Consider the following 23692-nt stretch of genomic DNA (forward strand, 5'->3'; position numbering starts at 1 on the left):
GAACATTTGTAATCTACATGTATGTTCGACATTTGTTAACTTTGAAACTGAACTAGAATACTTATAGTGAGATTACCCACACATAGAATATGTTTAAATGTCATTCTTGATTCAGAACAAAATATCCATAATGCTATTGTGATGGATGTTTTTAACGAACGTTCTAAAATAATAGTCTAGAAACATGTGGTTGGATTTGTACATGGATAGTTTTGAATTTCTTCTCTTTTGTTTTGTGTAATTGTTTTTTTCTCTTGCCCACTTTTTAATGTTTATAAGTTCTGCATTCATAACTTTAGAAAAATATAGAGGTCCAAGAAATAAATTTAACACTTGAGTGTTCTTGAAAACTGGTCTTTCTTCTTCAGGAGCAAACTGTGTTATAGTCTAACTGGGAGTAGATGCATAGTCTTTGACAGTAATTAAAGTTGGCTTGTTAAAAAAATATTCAACATTTGAACTGATTAATAGTTTTGTCTTGAGTTTACTCACTGACTGAGTATATTTTATTGCAAATTACAACCTAAGTAGCTACTATCAGTTCTACAACGTAAATACATTGTTAGAGTTAAAACATGTGTACCTGTTCTGAAAATAGTCTTACTGCAAAAGCTGTAACTTGTAATAAGATATTTGAATCAATTATATCATAAAAATCACTTTTCCTGATAAAGTTTCACCAATGGCATATTGAGATTTGTAAGTCTGAACATAGTATGTTTCAAAGCCATATTACATTGCATACCTTAATCAGAGTTCTTGAAAACCAGCATTACTTTTATTTTTCCTCTTTTCTGACACTGATTGGTGATTTGGTTGAGATGAGTGTCACTCTGCAATTCAAGAATAAATTAACACTATCCAGTGTCATTGATAATTATAGCAGCATAATTTAAATAAATATAGACTTGATCTAACAATTTGTGTGATAGTTTTTGAAACAATGTGTATCATGTGTTTCCTTATTAAGATTTGTAGCTCCTTGAAGACAAGTAGCTTTTAAAGTGTATAAATTTTAAATGCAAGTTTCCTTATTATTACTTTGCAGGAACTTTTGTTGATAAAGGTTTAATTTTATGTTAGAATTAGTATAATGTATATTTTCTTGATACTAATAGGTTTTATTGAGAAAAGTTTAACTGTTATATATGAACAAAGCAGTTTATTGTATAAAAGGTAATATTTATAGTGTTACAAACTTCAGTTTTTATCTGGGCTTGAAACTACATTTATACTTCCAAATAATGTTCAGGACTGAAAGGATATTTGCTAGGTGGACTTGTTTGTAAAAGGTGTGACTGATTGTTGTATGAAACTATACCCTTGCTCTTTTTTATGCTACATAACTTAAACACTGAATGACAGTTTGGATAAAACCTTTAATAACAAATCTGTGCAAGTTGAGCATATTTATAGGAATTAAAGAATGCACTTATATTATGAAAGTAATTGAATTATTTACAACATACAACAAGGACTTTGGTATCTGACATCAACATTTAGTTAGTCTTTATTATGGAAAACACAAACCAAAATACAGAACAACGCTTTAACCTTCTTAGGTCATCTTCAGGGTAATGTTTTATCAGTTTTAAGTTTTAATACCTATATCAATCTCCTTTAGAATACATTTGAACATGTATATAATTAGAAGTTGTTTATCAATCTGACCAACTTCTTTGCAATATTTTATTGACTTCTTATGGTGATTTCTCTTTCCATTATTGCCTGTTGCAGGTTTCTTGATTCACTATGGTGAGAGAACTGTTCCTCATTTAGCAGATAGCTCTTCCTGTACATGTATTAATGAAATTTAAGCAAGTACAGCATTTTGCTGATAAAAAACTGTCTTGATTTTGGAGAAGTTTCATAGTGTATCCCTATCTAGTACAGAAAAACATGTCTTGATTATTATCTATCAGACATTGGAACAAAATAACAACATATTGTACTTACTTACATAAAGAGACATTTTCTATGCTGTGATTAACTCTTTCAGCATGGGCTTGGTTTCTGGGACTGACCCTGTAACCATTTTATGATTCTTATAGTTTTCATGGTATAACTTTCAAATAAGTAAGCATATATTCACAAAATATGGCAGATAATCAATAAAAAAAAAAAAAAAAATTTGTGTGTGAAAGCATTGTAATGTTTACTATTATTATTATTAAGTTGTAAGGTAAGGCATAAGAAAAACATTACTTAACCTTTTTCTTTTTGCATGTTGCTTATCCAACATGCAAAGTAATTTTCATTTTAAGATTAAAAATACTTTTATGCATCAGAACATTTTCAAATTTCAAACGTGAAATCCTTATAGTGTCCAGATAGTTCTGAAACAAAAATTGTTTTATCTGTTATTTTCACGTTTGAATAGCTCTACGGGTTCAGTCAATTTGATTTATCTTGTAACCACCATAAAAAATTAAATAATATAAATTATGCCTTTTTTCATTCTGGAATGGCTACAGATTATAACAGAAGAACATAAGTGTTCAGACTAAACAGATTAAATCTCACAACAACACACACACTATTTTTTATTATATTGGCCTTTCAGTTGAAATAATGTGATGCATGTGCACTCATGTTACCATATCTCGGAACATAAAACTTACCTTTACAAAGTGACTTGTTTTGGCTGCACTTTAGGGGGCTAGTAATAGGATTTATAAAATACTGTCACATTTCAGTTACTGTACATTATATATGTATATAGATTATGACTATTTCCAAACAAGTTCTTAAACTTATTTTTCTTAAAACATAGAACAGTAAGTAAAGAAATAAAGCAAATAATTATTTCTTGCAACCTTTATACTCAGATGTTGCTTGCTGTACATTACTAAATCTCAAAAAATTTTGCATGTTTTTATTTGAATAACTGAAAAATCATAAATTACTGTACTGATACCACATAAATTCATTATATTTATCAAGTTCTGTAACTAATGTGTATTTGGGTCTAAAACAATGTGAAATTTCAAACAGGCTAAAGACTCAACTTACCAGCATGAAGTTGTATCTTGAAAGAAAAAAGAGGATGCTGTTGTATTTGAAAATAGCTGAGAAAGCAACTCGGGGACATTCTGAGCTTTCAAATGGTTATTCACATGTTCTATATAAAACTAAGTGTATAGAAGGGACTGTTTCCAAAAATGGAGAGAGGTGAGGTTGATTCAGTACATCAGTGATACCTCAGCAAACAGAAAAGAAAGTAGGTTCTTATTTTGTATTCTGGTTTGTCAGTATTGGTAATTTGAGTTCCTAATTGGTACAAAACTATAGACTTTGTCCATCTAATTTGAACCAGTGCTGCATTCAACATACCGTGAAAGACACAAAAATTGATATTTATATGTGTTTTAATACTTTTAAATTAAGAAATGAAGTGGTGTGTAATGTGAAAATATGAATTATAATCTAAAGTTTGATATTAAACATAATGACATAAATTCATAAAATAGTAGTTCAACAAATGCAATGACATGGCTTTTGACCCATGGCCCATCTGAAAAGGGTTAATCAATTTCAGTTGTTAGTTTTTGTTAATAACAAATCTTCTATGTCACAGTTTATACAAATACAAATAACATAATAGTGGGACGTATCACTCAGAAATGTAGGTGCAGTTGAATAACTTCTTTAATCATATGGCCATCATGCATGATGAACTAAGAAGCTGAATGTAATTATAAAAATAATTTAGCAGATGCAATAATAATAGTGTGACAATTGATGACAAAAGGTTGCAAAGATACAATATATTTAAATAGTACTATTAAAATATGCATAATGATTAGTTATTAATGAACTGTAGTTGACAGAAATACTTCAATAATTCTTTACTTTGATATCCTGTAACAGTTGTTGGCCTAGAATATGTACACTATAGAGAGAAAGCTGTTGATTATGAAAACGAACTGAATACGCTAAACATTAATAAAAACAATCTTTACATTCCAGATAAATATATATTTTTATTTAGACCAACTTTTCACGTTTGTGGCTGCTTCAGGGTTAATATACACAACTGTTTTATATTAGAATATTCTTTAACTTATGAAACTGCTTATAACATCCTATTTGTTGAGTCTATTGTAAAGCGCGTCTAACAGTATATAAAATATTATTGTACTATACAGTTAACATTACAGCTATATCTATACAAACATATGACATTACTTAAATAAAAAATAAAACAAAGAGAACTATAATATATTTAACTGAAAAAAAACAGAAAATAGAAGTTGCTAAGAAATCATACTAAGTGAAAAGGATACAAAGTTTACTAGCAGTGTTGAAACAAATTGAAAGACTCCAGATCATGCAAGTGTTAAACTGAAAGTAATATGGTAACTGCATTGGTACAATGTTGATGGTTTAGTTTCATGTACCACCCATTGTCTCTGTTAATTTTTGGATTTTTTCATTGATCAGTATAGTTTCTGTATGTTTTCTTTCTTTAAAATCTTTGATTGTTTTTGTAAGATGATAACTTTAAATGGATTTGCATTTTCTGTTTGGGGTTCCATGTTTATATAGGAAGTGTTTTGTGTTGACTGTATCCATGTAATACACTGATGTGGTCCAAGCTGCACATGAGAAAAAGTCTTCCAATTTGTCCAAAATATGCATCTTTATATATTAAAAATGAATTGGGTCTTCCAATTTGTCCAAAATATGCATCTTTATATATTAAAAATGAATTGGGTCTTCCCATTTGTCCAAAATATGCATCTTTATATATTAAAAATGAATTGGCAGACCACATTTTTGATGTGACATATTTGTCCTGCTCTGTTTTCTCTGGCATAGCATTTCCTTTTGGCACATTTTGTTTATGAGAATGAAGAGTAAACTAATAGTTCTTTCAGTGTTTTTCCTGGTTTTTCTATTATATTGGTTAGCAGTTGGGATCATTTTTATATTAAAGGAATATTCATTGTGCTTTCATATACAAGTTTTTTTTGGGAGGGAGCCATTGCTACTGTAACGTTTTTGTTTCTTTGTGATTTAAAAACATGGTTTATGTAATATTAGGGATATCCACTTCATAATAATAGTATTTAAGTTATTTTGTACTATTTGTATGGTATTCTGCAGGGAGCAGTTTTTTTATTTATTCTCTCTAGTTCTCCTACTATGATTCTCTCTTTGGCTTGTTCTGGATGGTGTGATTTGTAATGGAGAAATATCAGTTTCTTGCATTCTTTGTTAAGCATGGAGCTCTGTATTTGTCTGTCTTGGATTTTTATAGCTACTCTTAGAACATTAAGTAACCTTCAGCATGGGGTAGTTTCACTGGGAATATGATTGGTGGGTGGAAGTTATTTAGGAAATATGAAAAAGAAACACAACGGAACTTTTACTAATTCCATGTACCAAATAGGTTGTTGATATGTCTCCCACATGTCTGGTATTTAGCCAGTTCTTTCTTTGTGTGTGTTAAGGACTTTAGTTTCTAGTGCATGCATGAATACTATAGCAAATGGGACTCCTGCTCTGTTACCCATTATTATTCCTTTGTTTATACAAAGAGCCACTAAATTTTAAACAACTGTTTTGTAGGACAAAATTAAGCATTGTGATGTTTGCTGGAAAATTGTGTTGACCAAGTGAAGAAGTAAAGATAATGATGATACTATCTACACTTTATTCTTTGGGTATTGATGGGAACAAGACCCTTATGGTTAAGAAAAATAAAATGGAGTCAACACATTATTTGTGTAGAAGAGAATCTTTTATAATAGGTCTTAAATAGTGGTGAGATGTGATGGAACACATCTTAGACTCAGTTTAAATAGCTCATTAAGTAATCAGGATGTGATGTCTAGTACAGTCATATCCTGACACTGTAAGTCTTGAAGGTAAAGTTTGTTTGTGGTCTTTAGGGAACTCCATATAGTTCAGGTATGTGGCTATGGCAGGCTTTTAATTCTGTTAGTAAATTTTCTGGCAAAGCACTTTCTTCTTTTAAGATTCTTAAGTATATTTTTACAGCTTCTTCTTTGTCTTTATTGGATGTTTGTTCAATGTGGGATAGGTGGAAGTGTCTTGAATGTGTTTTTGTTTTACCTTTTCAACTGTTGGTTGAAACTTCAAAGCTTCTCCCCATGTCCAATCTCTTTCTGATTAGATTGTCATTTGTGCAGAGCTCTTTTAGAGCTGGTGAGATGTTCAGTTTTTCTCAACAAGACTTTTTCTTCTGTGGTTGATACTTGTGAGAGTCAAATGGGTGATTTTGATTATCTTATTTGTGAGTTGTATCTTCTATTGGGTGATGACTGGTAGAAAATAGATTAACATTGTCTGGGATATCATTGGAGATCTTGTTTCCTATGGTTTTTATGTTGTGTTTTTAAGGTATTTGATTTTTTTTTTTCAAGTGATGTTAAAATTTCTAGATGGAGGTTGTTTGTAAGTTTTCTACTTAAAGCAGAGTTTGGACCTTTCTCCAGAAGTGACGTAGCATTGGTCTTGAGTTTTATATCATTTTCTATTGTGACTATTTTTTGGAACATTTCTGTGTCTTGTCATAATTGTGTAATATGTTAAATTCCTCTCAGTGGATTTAAGTCAGTTTTGCAATGAGAAATTTGTTATATTTTTGATTATCAATAAGTTATTTTCTGTTAATTTCTGGCGTTTTTTTTTTTTTTTATGATTCAAATCTGTGCCAGTTCACAGAAAAGTTTTAAGGAAACTGAGTTGTTACTTACTGTTTTGAACTCTTTTGTAAGTAGGTTGATAGTTTAATGAGATGTTGGATTCTTGTTGGTATAATATTACCTTTTCAATATTGTTGCAGAAAGCCCACATGTTTCTCAGTCCTAACCAGTTTTGTATGGGTGAAGTATACTACTGTTGCAGTCAAATGTTTTTGGTTAATTGCTGGAATCTTTTTTGTTGTCTTCCAAAATTTGTAGTGCATACAAAGATTTTAGAGAAAGAAAATATATGAAAGCTATACCCTTTAACAAAAAATATCCAAAAATTAACAGAGACAAGGGGTGGGATATGTAATTAAATCATCATTCATAAAACACCATATTGTACCAATATAGTTTAACACTGCTAATAAGCTTTGTATCATTTCCACTTATTTTGATTCCTCAGCTGCTTTTAATTAATCGTAAAATATATTATGGTTTTCTTTAAGTAATATGTCATGTTTTTTATAGCTACATAGTTATTACTATATTAGAACAATAATGAAACAATATTTTATATGCTGTTAGACTCACGTTATGGCAGACTTGAGAAATAAAACATTACAAGCAGTTTTGTAATTAAGGAATATTCTAATATCAAACAGTTTTATATATATTAACCCCAGAAAAGCACAAAGGCAAAACATTGGTTTAAATAAAAATATATTCTAAAAAAAAAAATATATAAAATTATATAAAATAAATATAAAAAAAATATTTTATATTTAGCTGAAGTATAAAGGTAATTTGTCTTAAGTTTTATCCATCTGTAAATGTCCCCAGTATGCACTACTGATTTTGAACACATTAAGCTATATTAGTAATTAATAGAACAATTTGACTTCTTAGGTTCCATTTCTAATAACTTATAGGCTTCAGTTTTCTAATTTACTAGGGTAGAGAAAGATGAGAACTTGCTATAATGAACTACTCAAGGCAGGCATGTTGGGGAATGTTCACTGAGGCAAGACCTTAAAACAGAGTGAAAGGACAGTGTGTGTACAACGTAAATGCTAGTGGTGTAGACTTAACTTTTCCTTGTCTTTATGGTCTAACAGAAAAACAACACTTATAATAATTTTTTATATACATAGAAAGAGCTCATGTGGGTTGAAAGGTATGAATTCTATTTGTTACATCTCCTTCCTGTTGAGCTTCAAACTCTGTTCAAACAACTAATATAAATTATTTTGCAAATTGCAGATATAGTCTCAGCCTGGTAGTTTTTGCAACAGAGCAGCAATTCCATTATTTTCTGTTCATATTGACAAGTCATAAATGTAAAGTATACCAGTGTAGTTAAATTGCATATTCACAACCATAAAACACCTATGTTTTGTAGGGGGTGGCTGCTAGGATGAGAGAAATCATGTTGACTTTTTTCATCTGGTTCACTTTATCTTTTAAGGTAATGAAGCTGCTATAATAGCTATCCACAGTTTTTCTGTGAAAATATTCCAATTTATATTCAGGTAACTGATCTTTAATCAATAAAATATGGAGTTTCTCTGGTAGTATTTTGTAATATCAGCAAGGGTTATGGGCCTTGTTTTGGAGTGAGATTTTGTTTTTAGAAATCTTTAGAGTCAACCAGTACAAGTCACTCATGTTTTCTGTCATTTTATCTTTTAGAAGATACAGATTATATGTCTCAATTATGCTTGATAAGCTGATCCATCGATCTTGTTATTAAAACAGATTCCAATTCTAGTCATGTTTCACATCCCCCTGTATTCATAGAGATTTGTTTCTTGAAATGTTCATCTTTATAATTCAAATACATTTTAAAAAAATGAAATTTTGACTAGAACTCACCTGAGGTAAAAATGTTTACATTCTATCATGTTGAGCATGCCTCCATTCATATTTCCATGTAGTTTTTTTGTTGATTTGCAATTTCACTATGTACTCTCCTAGGTTTATTGAGAACAATTCAGTTTTACATAGAATTATGATATTTTACAAATTTCAGCTGTTGATTGAAGTTATGTTGAAGTGACCTGTATATTAATTAGAAAGCCGATGAAGTATGTGCTTGTTTGTTAGGTATCATCTTAACCTTCTTTTAAGAAATGCCACATTGTTTTTCATTCTTTTTACCTAACCATGTATGTTTGAATTATTTCTAAAGGAAGTAAGACCTATGCATCAGATGTTTTCCTTCCTTTAGCACTGAATGAATGGTGCAGGTTGACATTATATTACACAATATTAATGAAAAGGTAGAAAGTGCCAGTTTTATATTAAATCAAACAGTATCATGAAATACATATGTTTGTCCAAATTATTTTATATAGCTTATATAGCCTGCTGTCTGGTGGCTATTTAACTTCTTTAATATCAGTCTGATACTACAGTATTCTAAATATTTTCTTATTTAAGGGATAAAAACTGACCAGATCACTTATATATGACATTGCTATCATTAATCTTCCACCATAATGATTGATTACATGTGGTGATTCTAGGAACTTTGAGAAAGAAGCAGTGGCAAGTTAATGAAGTGGGTCCCTACCCCTAAACAGGAAACACTGCTACTTAGAAATTGTAAGTGTATTCATTGAGATGAAAAAATAGTTTATTTTCCTTTATTTGTGCACTAGCATAGACAGGACTGGAAGTCTATTAAGCTTCGTTGACCATAGCTGTGATCAGCTGGGCTTAAAAGTTCTCTGGGTGTGTGGATAGGAGATGAATAAATAACAAATGCTTCCTATTATTTTTAATAAAGAAAATTTAAGATTGTAAATTTCTTTAAAATGTCTGTTTTCAATAGAAAGGTGCTCATTATTTTTAGGAAAAAACTAACTACAAATATAGATTTAAGATATGTATATATAACCAATATCTTAATATTTATATCAGACAAGGAAGTCAATTAGTATATAAACCAAGCCATAAGCTTTAATGGAAGTATCCACATTTAAATAAAATGTACTTTGTCAATAAAGTATCTTCAAATACTTCTAACAAGATATCATTGTATTTATTTATATAACTACAAAAAAATTTTTTCATACCAACAGAATGTACTTCTGCACATAATCTTGAATGAGTTTATGATCATTAACTGGTTTTCTTTTCTACTGCACTAAAACTGTTCACTACTTAGAGAAAGATTATATACATGAATTACTTTGAGCTGAAGTCAAAATCTGTATCTCTTCTGGGCCAGTGAAGAAATCTGATTGTTAGTTTTACATATACGTGGATAGGGAGTTATTTACTTTAATATGTTTAGAACTAGGATGCACTTTCGAAAATCTTAGAATTATTTAATCCCCGACTTACTAGAGTACTTATGTTAGATAATAAATACAAAATACATGAAAAAATTGTGCATGTTTTAACTCTTTACACTAATTTATAGCATGCAAAAATATTCTGTTATGTTACTCAACATATGTTCTTTATATTGGTTAATACCAATTAAGCCAAGTTGAGATATATTTCTCTGGATTTAATGATTGACTGATGTACATAAAACTGGTTTCACATGTAATTTTGCAAAACAGATTATATCACTAAACAAACTTATAGTGACTAAAATTGAACTTTTGAATTTCTAGGATGTTGTTACAGTCAGGTGATTTTTTACTTCATCTTATATCATTTTGGGTTTTTTTATGTGCATGGAACATTCGGTATGGTTATAATGATGTGTGGTGTGGATAAAAAAGTCACATACCACCACAACAAAGAATTCATAATATTGAGAAAAAATGATCAAGAGAAATTTGATTGAAATTGAATGTTCTATACAGAAGAATTATGACGACTTCATTTTTAAACTTATTTTAATGTACAGTATTATAAAGAGGTATTTTATTCACATATTTATAGTAAACAAGGAAATATGTGAAATGGCAGAGTGAAAAAAAATCACATGCAGACTCTTTGTATATTTGGTGGACAAGTTATTTCTATGAAAGAATTACAAGACAAGTTGTTACAAAGAAAGATCAGAATAGAAAAATGATCTAAATCAAAATTATGGAAAAAGATTACATTGTAAATAAATAATGACAGGATGGAGAGAAGCTTCAAGTATTACTTTCTGTACACTTGATTAGTTAAAGGGATCATTTGGTACATTTTACTCATGAGCACATTTTAACATTTTGTGTTTTAAGAAAGATGAAAAAGTAACAGGATTGTCTGTCACATTATAATTACTGTTTATGTGACACTGTGTTATGATACTCTGAAGAGCAACAAAACATGCACACAAAATGCCTTAATTATGTAACTTTTAGTAATTGTAAACAGATGTTGGCAAGGTGATCCTCTCAGCCTTTGCTGTTTTACTTGCAAAAATATTGGGAATCACATTCAAGAGAAAAATGCTTATAAAACTTAGTAGTAGAGGGAATGGATAACCTGATTTTAGGTAAAGTGGCCAAGAATAGTTCAACTTTTTTCCAGTATTTTAAGAGGGTATTCATCAGTTGTTAGTCATGGACTCCTGTGTTAAAGCAGTATTACATAAACATAATCAGATTTTATAAACTTACATTCCTGTGGCGAAGAGTTGTTATTAAGCACAAAGGGCTATCTGCATTTTGCTCACCATAGCTATACACACCTGGTTTCTAGCATTTGTAAGTCACGTAAACAAAAGTGTTAAATAGCATTCTAATGTCTGTATATTGCCATGACTATTTATAAATACATATACACATAATAAAAAAAATGTATTACAATATCAACAGGTTCAATACATGTTATTGAACTTACCTTATGCATAAGAGCCAAAAGAGAAACTAATTGTCATTGTAAACTGTGTCGTAACAGTATATCAAAACCTGTAAAAATAAAGGAAAAAAGAAATTAATATTAGAAAATGGAGATTTGTAATTCAACAGTACATTTTGTTAGCATCATTATTGTTTAATAAAACTTAAATGCAACATCAAGCTTGACAGTAGAAGCTTTAGAAGTAAGCTTCTCTGAAGAAAACTAATTTAACACAAACACAACCACCTTTCAGATTTCGTTCTTTTTTTTTCATCAAATGTGAATTGTAGAGAAGTATAGATGCCTAACCTTTTCCTTACTTCACTTTTCTAAGCAGAACTGGTGAGCCCTAAATTCAACAAAACCAGCCTGTTAAAGCCAGAGTGGAAATTACAGTTACTACAAAAATATAAAAAATACTTAATTTAATAGTAGTAAACACATGTAACATTGTACGGTACTGTTTGCACATTTAATTAATTTCTATTATAGTAGATTACTTAATATTAGTGCTAAACTGTGTTGAAATAGAATTATGCATTATAATATTCAGAAGATTTCAATACAAATGAAATAATGGCTTTTCTCATTTAGCAATGGTCGAGTATGTTACATGATAACGATTTTGGACACTCACTATGTTGTCACAGTTTATTTCACTAAGTATAGTCCTGCAGTATCTGACAGCTATACATCTTAACAATAGTCGCCTTTGTGAAAAGCTACATTGCATAGCTATCATGTTGACAGGACACAACTCTTCCTTGCAAACTTTCCATAAACCATTTAGTCTACAAGAGCAATTTTCCACTATCTGTTTCAACAGTTTTACTGCATAGAAATCTATAGGCACTGTATTGAAGACTTCTCTAGCTGTTTGAGGTATGTCAAAGTTGAATGGATACTTTTTTGTGATCAATTTGTGTCAATTTTCCAAACAGAAATCCTTTTCCATTGTGTTGCCTGGTTTCTGTAGAAAGCTTTTGCCAGTGTTCTTTGTATTTCTGGATTCTTATCTGTAATGAAATGCCATGATCTACCCACTGCAAGTCTTTTTGTTTTCCAATGTTGTTAAGTACAAGGGATATACACATCTTGGATATTCAAATCCTTGACGTGAACACGTTTTTATCACTGGACTGCATGAATATTTTGCACTGAAAAAAAAGTTGTTGCATGCCCTTTCAAAACAGTGGTATCCCATTACCAACAAAATTCCCAGCATCAAAATGTAGTTCTGGCTTATTTGGTTGCATTGTGACTTTAAATCAACCAACTGTAGTGTTATGCAATTTGCTGATTTGTGTACCTAAAAGCTTTTTAAAATAACCCTCATTGTACAACATTTATCAATGTACAGATGAAAAACAGATTACAAAAAATATCTTTAAAATGGCCTCATATTAAATGTGATGTAAAATAAAATGAAGTTAATTTCATAACAAGGATGTTCATTAACTTCTGTAGCAACAAAGGTTGGTTAATAAACTAAGTTTTGATTTTGGATATTATGAGGAGTAAGTTAGTTTTCAATGTAGTTGTATAAAAGCTTTTAATAAACACACTTAGTCAACATGGAAATTATTCAAATAAATAAAAACTGAATGACAACAAATGGAACAGTTTTCATTACTTTCATTTTAAAAAATTGTTATACATCTTGTTTCTTACTTTTCTCCAACATACACAGTGTCTCTTAGATTAAAGTTCACTAAAATTGAAACCCAAGCAAGTTTACATTCAGAGTTACTTCCAGGAGAGAATTCATTTAACAGGTTATCCACATGTAGGTCTCCCTCTATAGGTAATACATATCAGAAGTTAAACACTGTGTTTGTTATTGAACATATGGACTCACAAGAGTCAATTGTCAGTAATAAGAAAAACAAACGAGAATTTTAAATATAGTGAAAATTTTTTCCAAACTAAGAAATATGATTAAAACTTGCACTCGGCCAACTTCATTGTTTGAAAACGAATCTCTAAAACTTCTGTTGTAATTATAAACATATTAGAATGGTGTTGGTGAACAGGGCAGTTTTTCTAATGGCATTTATCTCCTTCCATCCATTCGCTTGCCTTTACTTCAAACGTATGATCTAAAATAAACATTAGGATCAAACTAGTTCTGAAATAAGTCTGTTCAGACATACCAAGATTTAAAATACTAGTCTTATTAACTACTATATATTTCTCAGATAAGTTTTCATTTAATATATATTTTACTCAATAACAAATCATTGAAAGATAAAATTAAAAAGGACATTGGAGGATAGGTTTAAAATAAGGTGTCGGTTAATTTTTTCAACTTGAAATTACCCTGAAGCAGTTGAAATAAAAGCTGACGAACTCAGCTTTTAACTTGAGTAGTCACGCCGAACGTTTATACAGAATTTGAAATATATCACTGAAATTAAGTTTCTTATTAGTTGCTATGATTTGCATTATTTTAATTAAAAATAGTTGTATAATACATCAAAGACAAGTCTGTTAAGGCACATTACTTTTTTTTAAAGGAATTATGGATCGGAGGACGCCGTCTCGTCCAGGAGAAATATATAATGAAGTAATTGTGATGCATGCAGGTAGAGGGCGAGAAATGTCGTCTGCGTGAAAAGAATTAATGATTTATTTAATATGTTGTAAAACATAAATCGTACAGGTTACAACTGTAGAAATGCTGAAGTGTCAAAATTTACGTTTCACTTCAAAGCTAACAACAGTCTTGAAAAAATATGTACGAAAAGTTCATAAAGCTTAATTGACAATTACTTTACTTTAAAGCCCGATTATATCTATAAAATTCACAAACAATTTGTAAAGCTATATATATATATATATATATATATTATATAAATTATGAAAGATATTTTGATGAGAATAAACCATACACGTTTATCCCTGATCAACAGTCTATTTTTCATTGCGTATGTGACTGTGCACTGTATAAGGCTAAAACCTCTTTACACAAAATTAAAATTAGCCATCACAGCCCTGTCAAATTCGAAGATAAATACTAAAAGTATAAACACTGTAGAGTTCTACTGTTTTGAAAAGTTTTAGATTCCGAAATTGTAATTTTTTTTTCCGATTCTTAAGCATCCATAAAAAGAAATGTTCCATCAGCCATACGTTTATATTTATGCAAGAAAAACCAAAGTATCGGATGTGATTGAATATCCCTATGTTACCTTCAGCAAGAATGGTTAATTTATTATAATACACACTTTACTTGGACTATTTTCACCTGTAAATATTCCTGAGTTTTTGCTTAGTGGACACAGAGAAACGAGTCCAGCTAACATCAGAGAAAAATAGCTATTCGAATACACGAAGCACCACGTGTTTAACAATAAAACCCTTTTTTATAGAATGTAATATAAAATATTTCAAGATAGGTTTTTTTTGTTTTGTTTGTTTGGGAAACAAAGCTAAGGGCTATCTGTGCTAGCCGTCCCTAATTTAGCAGTGTAAGACTAGAGGGAAGGCAGCTAGTCACCACCCACCGCCAACTCTTGGGCTACTCTTTACCAACGAATAGGGGGATTGACCGTCACATTATACACCCCCACGGCTGGGAGGGCGAGCATGTTTAGCGCGACGCGGGCGTGAACCCGCGACCCTCGGATAGGTAAAAACAACGAGTGTCTTATTGGAACAAGTAAAAGCACACAAATACATATTGTAAGAAAACGTACTTTAATTCAGTGGGAGAGATAAAAACTGATTATAATGATACGTTAAGGCGCATAAATTATTAACATTTTGGATTACATAATATCTTAAAAACCTATCTCAAAAAAACATCTAGAACATTTTGGATAATGTAACTATTTATAATGAAACGTTGTTTTATTTCCTTTAATAATTTTAGTATAAAATACTTGTATTCGGAAATTAGATTCTGATTACCTCCGTTTATTATTTTTGAACCACCAGAGAAGCCTAAATAATTATGAAGGATAGAAAGCCAGCCGCCGCCTCCCTTCAAGATAAAGTTTCGTCCTTCGAAATATATTAGACTTTACTTTCGTTCATTCTTGTGATGAATTACCCACGTTAGCAGTAAACTACATGTAAATTAAAAATTGTTGGTTGGTGGAAAACAAATCGTATTGTCCTAATAGCTAGAACGATTAGGTACTTTTTGGTTTCAGAAAAACGTGATTCAGTTTGGTGTATACGTTAAGACGATCGACATCGATTCTGTTTCTAAACATATGGGTTAATTAAATATTAATTTAATAATATTTGCATATTATTTTATGCATCACGTTATCAGAAATTCATTTTAATTATATTTCTACGAAGAACTGTGCGAATTTAAGGTTTAGTTTTTTTGTTCTCACAAATCATTGGATACACAATATTGCAGTCGAATTGTTTGGAAACTGGAATATTTTGTTTAAAGGAAACATTGGCTAAGGAGTTTTAAAAATATTAGGAATCAACACTGTTCACAAGTGTTACAAATAAAATTTCAGGTCAATATTATTCAGAACCCCCCAAATAAAATGTCACTTTATGACAAGAACAAACAAAAATATTTACTACCCATTTCTATATTATTTGAATAAGACTTCTTAATTTTCACAGACTAGTAATGGTGAACTCTTATATCCAATTTGTTGATTTTGCCCAAGCTTAAAGAAGTTCAAATATTTTGTAGCATAATGTTTATGTAAAAAAGTTAGATATTCTATAATTTGAAAACCAAAAAATCGAGTTCTATGTTTTGCATAGTAATGCTATATATTTTCTGCAGGAAGCAGTTTTCAAAAAATATTTAAATCTTAAACAGCTGGAAAACCTATTCTATATGAAGTAATTAACAGAGGATCAAGAAGTTAAACAATTATTATTTCGCTTGTGATAACATTTACCACCTTTTTAGTTACCCGATAGATGTCGCTTTTATCTCTTCAGAGAAGGTTGTCATTTCAGCTTTCATATTAGTCAGATGAATAAAAACGAAACATTTACCCATACCAGCCGTCTTGAGAATACCTTTTTACTTCAATTGGGTTTCTCGTCATCACGAATAACAAAACGAAGACTTTATAATTAGAGTAGCATCAGATATGTCAAACTTTACACAGTTAAACTATTAGTTTAGGAATACAATTTTTTAGCTTTGTTTTTTATTGGCAACTAGTATTAAAAAGTATGTTTCATTTCAAACACTTTACCATTGATTCAGAAAAAAAAATTGATACATTTAATGTTAAAAATTATGATTCAGATAAAATTACACATTTTTGTTAATTTAATTTTAAAAGTAAAATAACGACAAGAAATGTAAGAATGATGATTCAAAGAGGAAACTAGACATTATGAACAAAAGAATTAAAATGTTACAAATACATTTACTGGGAATAAATTAAATGAGGTTGACATCAGCAGAAATAATAGCTAATTCTAAGATGAAGGTAAGAATGAGAGGACAATTCGTGTAATCTTGGACCGAGATGGAGCAAAATGCATACTAGGATAATGGGCCGAGTTTTATTTGTGAAATAAAATGGAATACTACTATTATCAACAAGAAGGTGATGAAAGCTTTCATTCAGAACTAAAACAGGATAAATCTCATTCCAAATATCAAGACCTGGGAAATTTTAATGTAAAACTTGCAAATAGTCGGATAGATGGTATTATAGGACCATATGGAATAGGAACCAAATATATAAAAGGGTTTGATTTGTTTTGAGTTTCGCGCAAAGCTACACGAGGACTATCTGCGCTAACCGTCCTTAATTTAGCAGTGTAAGACAAGAGGGAATGCAGCTACTCATCACCACCCACCGTCAACTCTTGAGCTACTCTTTTACCAACGAATAATGGGATCGACAGTTGCATTATAACGCCCCCACAACTGAAAGGGCGAGCATGTTTGGTGTGACGGGGATTCGAACCCGCGACCCTCAGATTACGAGTCGAGAGCCTTAACCACCTAACAGTGTCGGGCCGATATAAAAGGGTAAATAGAATGGGCAAAAAAAGTCAAGAGATGATCATTTGATATACATTTTATCAGCAACATTCAATGCGTTTTTGGGCAAGGATGATTGGAGAAGATCGTACTAGAAATCAAAATGATTACCTTCTAATCAACAAAAGATTCGGGAAATACACTACAGGCAGTAAAACTCATTCTGACACTGACTTTAAAAATGGTCAAGTACGAGTACGTGGTACACTTCGAGTGAAACTGAATACTATAAAAGTGAAAAACAAAAACTCAAAGATATAAACTGATAATTATAAAATAAAGCAATAATACAGAGAGATATGGCATTAAATAACAAAAGATGAATTAAGGAAAGCAGTTAAGATGATAAAAAAGGGGGAACAAAAAGCAGGTCCAGATAAAATCACAACTGAAGCCGCTCAGTTTTTCGAAGAGTTTGAAATTCATGTCATAACAGAATTCTTTGTTACGATACATGAAACTGGCGAGATATCATCTATTATCTGAAAATCAATTTTCATTGCATTGCTTAAAAATAGTAATAGCTGAGTGTAAGTCACACAAAAATGAGAATTATAAACCATAAAACCAAATTCTTACTGATGAGGATATTTACGTTTATAGTGAGAAACAAAATAAACCTCAGCCGGCAAAACCACAATGCGGATTTGTTAAAGATAAGAAGATATGTGTATGTATGTATATATATATATATATATAAAACATTAAACGAAAAAACAACTGAAGTACATAAATTGACTATACTAAGGCATTTTACTGAGTAAGACACAAAGACATGTTAAAAGTTCGGAACAGTCTTTAATGTTGGTGCTAAATATCATCCACAATCTGTACTAGGAACAAAGCAAATAATATCAGCACTTTTATAAAAATTAAAACTAGGTATCATAGAAAGATGTATTCTTTCTTCTGACCTTTTGTCAATATATAGCGAGATATTTTCAAACGTATAGCAAATAGGCCTGGAACTGAATTTGTAAGACAACATCAAGAATTTGAAGTATGGAAATAATACAGCGTTGTCTGCTGATAATGAGAACGATCTTCATGAAATGATGAAAAAAGACTGACTTTGAACAACAATAAAACAACGTATGGTGACCCTCAAGAAAAGTAATATCCCAAAATGCCGCATTAAAACAGGCGAGACAAAAATCAAACAAATTCACCAGGGACAGAAAAAAAAAGTCATGGTTGTCAGTGCCTTCGTACAAGCATGACACTGGTGGTGGAAAATTATTCTAATATTTCCAATTTCAGAGTATTACCAGTGTAAAGCAGTAATGTATTTGAATTATATTTATACACTCGTTTACTAGTTTAAAGCACATCATTAAAAGCAACTATGATATTAATAACTATATGAACGATAATTATCCTGAATGGCAAAAAATGTGCCTAATCATTACAAATAAATTCTTTCTAATATAATCAAAATATATGACTTTGCATTACCAGCCATAGTGCAACGTTTATTTTAAATGTTGAAATTATTCTAACGAAATCTGCTAAATACTTTAGTATATGTATTGTTTTATATAATCATTTTTATTTCAAATTAAATATTTTTGTGGTAGAATAGAATAGTATCTATCTACTAACACCATCAATCACAAAGTTTAGTTTTCTCAAAGACCTAAGCCTAAACGGAAACCGTTGACTTTTGTCGAATGTTCGGAAATATATAACGATTAGCACGAGTGACATACGAACCTCAAAAATAAACGAAAGACTAATAATTTTACTTGATCAACCAAAAACGAATAAATGAATAAATCAAAACAGAGACGCAGGAAAGGTGATACACTTGAAAACCTCTAATAGACCGGTAACTTCAAATCTGGAAAAAATGTTTTTGTTTTTTTTTATTCATTCGTAAACAAACTTATCGCGAACTTGTTGAGTTTATATTAAATCTTCTTTCATAGGCAGGTACGTTACTAGTTGGTTGTTTTAGAAAGGTAAGATCGTGAAAATAACAGTATGAACTACACTTACGAACACGGTTCTGGCCTATAAAAAGCCTTACGGTTTGATTTTACGACAAAAATACTACTGGACTATTGACTCCTGTGCAATTTTACACGATAAAATGGCCAGATTACCTTAGAACCCCCCCAACCCCGCTAGTACAGCGGTAAGCCTACGGATTTACAACGCTAAAATCAGGGTTTCGATCCCCCTCGGTGGGCTCAGCGAATATCCCGATGTGGCTTTGTTATAAGAAAACACAATACCCTTAAAACCTGCGTGATATAATAATCACTGACCATCACTAGGAACTACCGTCAATACTGATATTTGAAGTTATAATATTTTATTAAGTCCAGGACTGCTGTTAAAGAAACATCTAGTGATCACAGTATAAAAGCATATTTAATATCATGTTCTTTAAAGGTATTGGTCTTAATTTAAGAGCATGGCTTTACTTCCACAATATATACTTAAGAATATCAATGTTGTAACAATAAAACAAGTTTATTACCCAAGTCAGTTTTGAAGTTTCAGTTAATTGTATCCTACAGTATAAAGTACAAATGATTTCAGGTGGTGTGTATGTACACGTTGCTGTATATAATACTTTGAAAACAAAACCTCACACTTATGACACAAACCTGTGTGTTTGCAATATGCCAACATTTAGAACATGGAGCAAGTGAATAATGATAGGTTGTATTTGTTGAACTTTACACCACGTGAAAAATGGTGAATGTACAACTACAGGCATATGGTGAACTAAGACCCTTGAAAAGTAATTTAATTTGAAGATGCATCTGAACAAGATCAAATACATCTAACAGATCTAAAACAATTCTAATATTCAACTGAAGTATGCTCTAATTGCTAAGGCTGCAATATCACCCCCTCATATTATATATCAGTTATGAAACGGTATATAGTTATACACTAGACTACCACATAATGTAGCCAAATAAAACGTATTAGTTTTATTTTTATCACCAAATATATACATGTAAAGTACTTCTGCAGATAAAACGCTATTATTATGTTTAATGATTTGCTTCCAATTTGTGATACACAGAACGATATCCGTGTAACCAGTAATATCACAAAACTTAAAACCTCTGATCTTGAAACAAAATATTGCTACACATCAGATTACACATGTAGGTTTGTTCTAAACGTTCAGGTTCATTATAACTAGGAATAAACTTCGATTTGCTTCGATAATTTAAATGACATATTCACGAAAATTAACATAACAAATACCAATACATATTTCACACAAGTATTATGGTTAGATAAAAATTTGGTAATCTATAAAAGGGCGTGCACAAAAACATGGACTTGACACAATGTGTTTGTTTATTCAGTTTCGCGCAAAGATACTAGAGGGCTATCTGCGTTAGCTGTGCCTAATTTTGAGGTGACAGGATAAAGAAAGGGCAGAGAGCGAACTGTTGGGCTACTTTTTTTTTTATTAACAAATAAGATTGACCGTCACATAATATAGCACCCACAGCTGAAAGTATGAGCACGTTCAGTAACAAGTTTTGATATCACGACCTGTACATTCAGAGACAATAAAACCATACCGAGCCTCAATAACATGTGATTACTATAGTGCCCCTACCATAGGATTACAGAAAAAGTGTACAGATGTTTAAACGTGTGTTTATTCATTTTACGAGAAAACCTGAGTTGGACATGGTACGTGCTTAGTGGGTCTGAAGGGCAAATATAACGACTGTAACGAGGTACAACAAACTATCCGGATCTAGCGCACCATACATCGGTCCTTCACCCGTCTAGTATTGCGGCAGGCAACTCTTAAAAGTCACGGTGCCTCAGTAATACCCACACTAACCTCAGGCGCACATCACGAGGTTTGGCAAGTCATGGTCGTTTTCCTTTAATGGTAGTGGTGGCGTTTTTCGAACGTGCTTTTCCAATTTGTACTCAAGATATGATCATGCACTTTGTTTATAATCAGAAAAAAATAAGACGATTTATTTAAGTTACAAATATAACTCAAATATTTTTATTACTGATATATCCATATATACACGATGTACTGCGGATATTTTCCTGTGAATAGTAAAAGCCTCGTTTGAAGGTATATACATATAACTCGATAAGAGTTAAACTACACCGTACAATACAGTTATCTTATCATGAAGGAAGGAGCCAACAAGAAGTTATTTAACCGACACCTTATACCTGATACTTATACTGACTGAAGACACCACACTGGTTGATGTCTCTGTGTAAAGGACACCTCCCACATTGACTGATCACACAAGACATTATACTAATACCTTATGTTTAAATGTTCAAAGAATACAATATCTTATTCCGACTAGAGAAACTTAAGATATTACACGAGTACCACACTCTAGAAGATACATACCTTACAGTGAGTGGAGAAACAAACATATTACACCAGTACCCCTGCCTAGAGGATACATACCTTACGTTAACTGGAGAAACTAAACATCTTACAATAGTATCCCTATCTAGAGGATGCATACCTTACATTAACTGGAGAAACTAAACATGTTGCACTAGTACATCTTTCTGGAGAATACATACCTTACATTAACTGGAGAAACTAAACATGTTGCACTAGTACACCTTTCTGGAGAATACATACCTTACATTAACTGGAGAAACTAAACATGTTGCACTAGTACCCATGCCTACAGGAAACACTACCTAACGACGGTTATGCAAGAAAATTCTTCTGTGTTTTGTATGTAGAAGAACAGGCTATCTTACTCTGACGTAACAAACTGTGATTGATGACAAATGGGTGTTTACCTGAGGTAGTGGCGTACGGTACATTTTTAATCTCAACGCTTGAAGATCATTGTAAAGAACAAAATATAAGTCATCAATTATAATAGTGGAAAACCTATATATTTTTCACCACACACCACACACATTTTTTTTTTTTAAATTATACGCTGTTGATATCAAAACAGCTAATAGAACTTATTGGATGTTTTTTATGCATGTCAAAAACGGGTGGAATATTTTTATTATTTTTATCTGGCTAGCGGATAAATTATTTTCCCTTGTTAATGTTGACGAATAGAGGTGTTCCTATAGGAATGACATTTAAAATAGCCATCACTGTTTATGTAAAAAAAATAATAAAAAACATTTTATTTCTTCCAGACTTGGAAGATATTCTAAATAAGTTCTAATCCAATAGGCAGACATGAAGCTTTAATAGGGTTAGTGAATTTTTTATTTGGTAAAAAGTTCGATGTTTACATGGTGAAACAAATGGAAAATAAGGATTTCTGTCTATGTAACGCTTTCCTCAGATAAAATTATGTACTTGCAAAGCCAAAAAACTGGCGATTCTATTGAAGATATGAATAATCCGAGATACAAGTATATTTATAACGATCTACTCGTTGAATTCACTTTGAAACGTGTGTGGCTAATACAGTGAGGAATGATATATAAACATATAAAGGGAAGCAATTCCTATACACTGAAGCCAAGATTTATAAAGTATGATATTCCCAGAAAGATTAACAGCTATTGAGAAGTTATTTCTCTCCTATATCATACGAAACAACATTCCGACATTACGTAGTAGGTCTTTCCACGTGCCTTAAAAATACATGGCTGAAAGTAATACTAAAATTTAAGATCCATTCTTTTCATTTTTTGAAATGTCAATGATGTATGACTGGTTGATTGAAATCTCAATTATCCTGTTGTTATTCTAACATTTTAACAACCAATCATCCACTAAAGAAGTACGAACAAAATTTTGTAGTATTTAACACAAGACAGATCAACCAACATGCTAACAAGAAGCTAAGCACTTCTTTATATATGTAAAAAAATACAGACCAGTTGAAATACAACACACAAAAAAAACTAATAGCTTTTAGCGCAATTTCTAAAAACCTTGTTAAATCAAAAAATTCAATAAACCATGACGTTGAAAATTTTATAAAATATATAGAAGGTCACAGCTCGCTGTTTATCAAATGATACTGCTACTGTTTTTAACTAAACACATATACAGAATATTTCTAAACTATGTGCCAATTTTTATCAAGTTTCATCACATTAAACAGTTAATTAAGAGCATATGCACTTGGCCTACATACAATCAAACGCTACAGTTGTACAAATGTCTGGTCTGCATAGCTACTAAATCTGAAAGGATAATTTTGAAAATAAAAATAGAAAAACAGAGCTAGAAGGAAGTTTAGAATATATAAGGAAATTGTAACAAGCTATTTATTTATATATAACG

At 31.0% G+C, this 23692-nt stretch overlaps 2 long non-coding RNA genes across 4 annotated transcripts in view; one reads left to right on the plus strand and one right to left on the minus strand.

Annotated features, from left to right (window-relative positions):
- Positions 1-14100, plus strand: part of LOC143256818 (uncharacterized) — a 30212-nt gene extending 16112 nt beyond the window's left edge. For 2 of the 3 annotated variants that reach the window (XR_013031546.1, XR_013031548.1), the window contains 3 exons: positions 2995-3220; positions 9185-9263; positions 13970-14074. This is a non-coding gene — a long non-coding RNA (uncharacterized LOC143256818). Of the gene's footprint in view, positions 1-2994; positions 3221-9184; positions 9264-13969 lie in introns of all 3 variants that reach the window. The other variant, XR_013031547.1, reaches the window with a different exon arrangement.
- On the minus strand, positions 1479-14016 carry LOC143256821 (uncharacterized). The gene is made up of 4 exons (XR_013031549.1): positions 13773-14016; positions 11454-11521; positions 2622-2659; positions 1479-1884 (listed from the first exon to the last, which is right to left on the minus strand). It is a non-coding gene; the product is annotated as an uncharacterized LOC143256821 (long non-coding RNA).
- Positions 14101-23692: the final 9592 nt, after the last annotated feature.

This window comes from Tachypleus tridentatus, chromosome 7, assembly GCF_004210375.1.
Source record: "Tachypleus tridentatus isolate NWPU-2018 chromosome 7, ASM421037v1, whole genome shotgun sequence".
Lineage (NCBI taxonomy): Eukaryota > Metazoa > Arthropoda > Merostomata > Xiphosura > Limulidae > Tachypleus > Tachypleus tridentatus.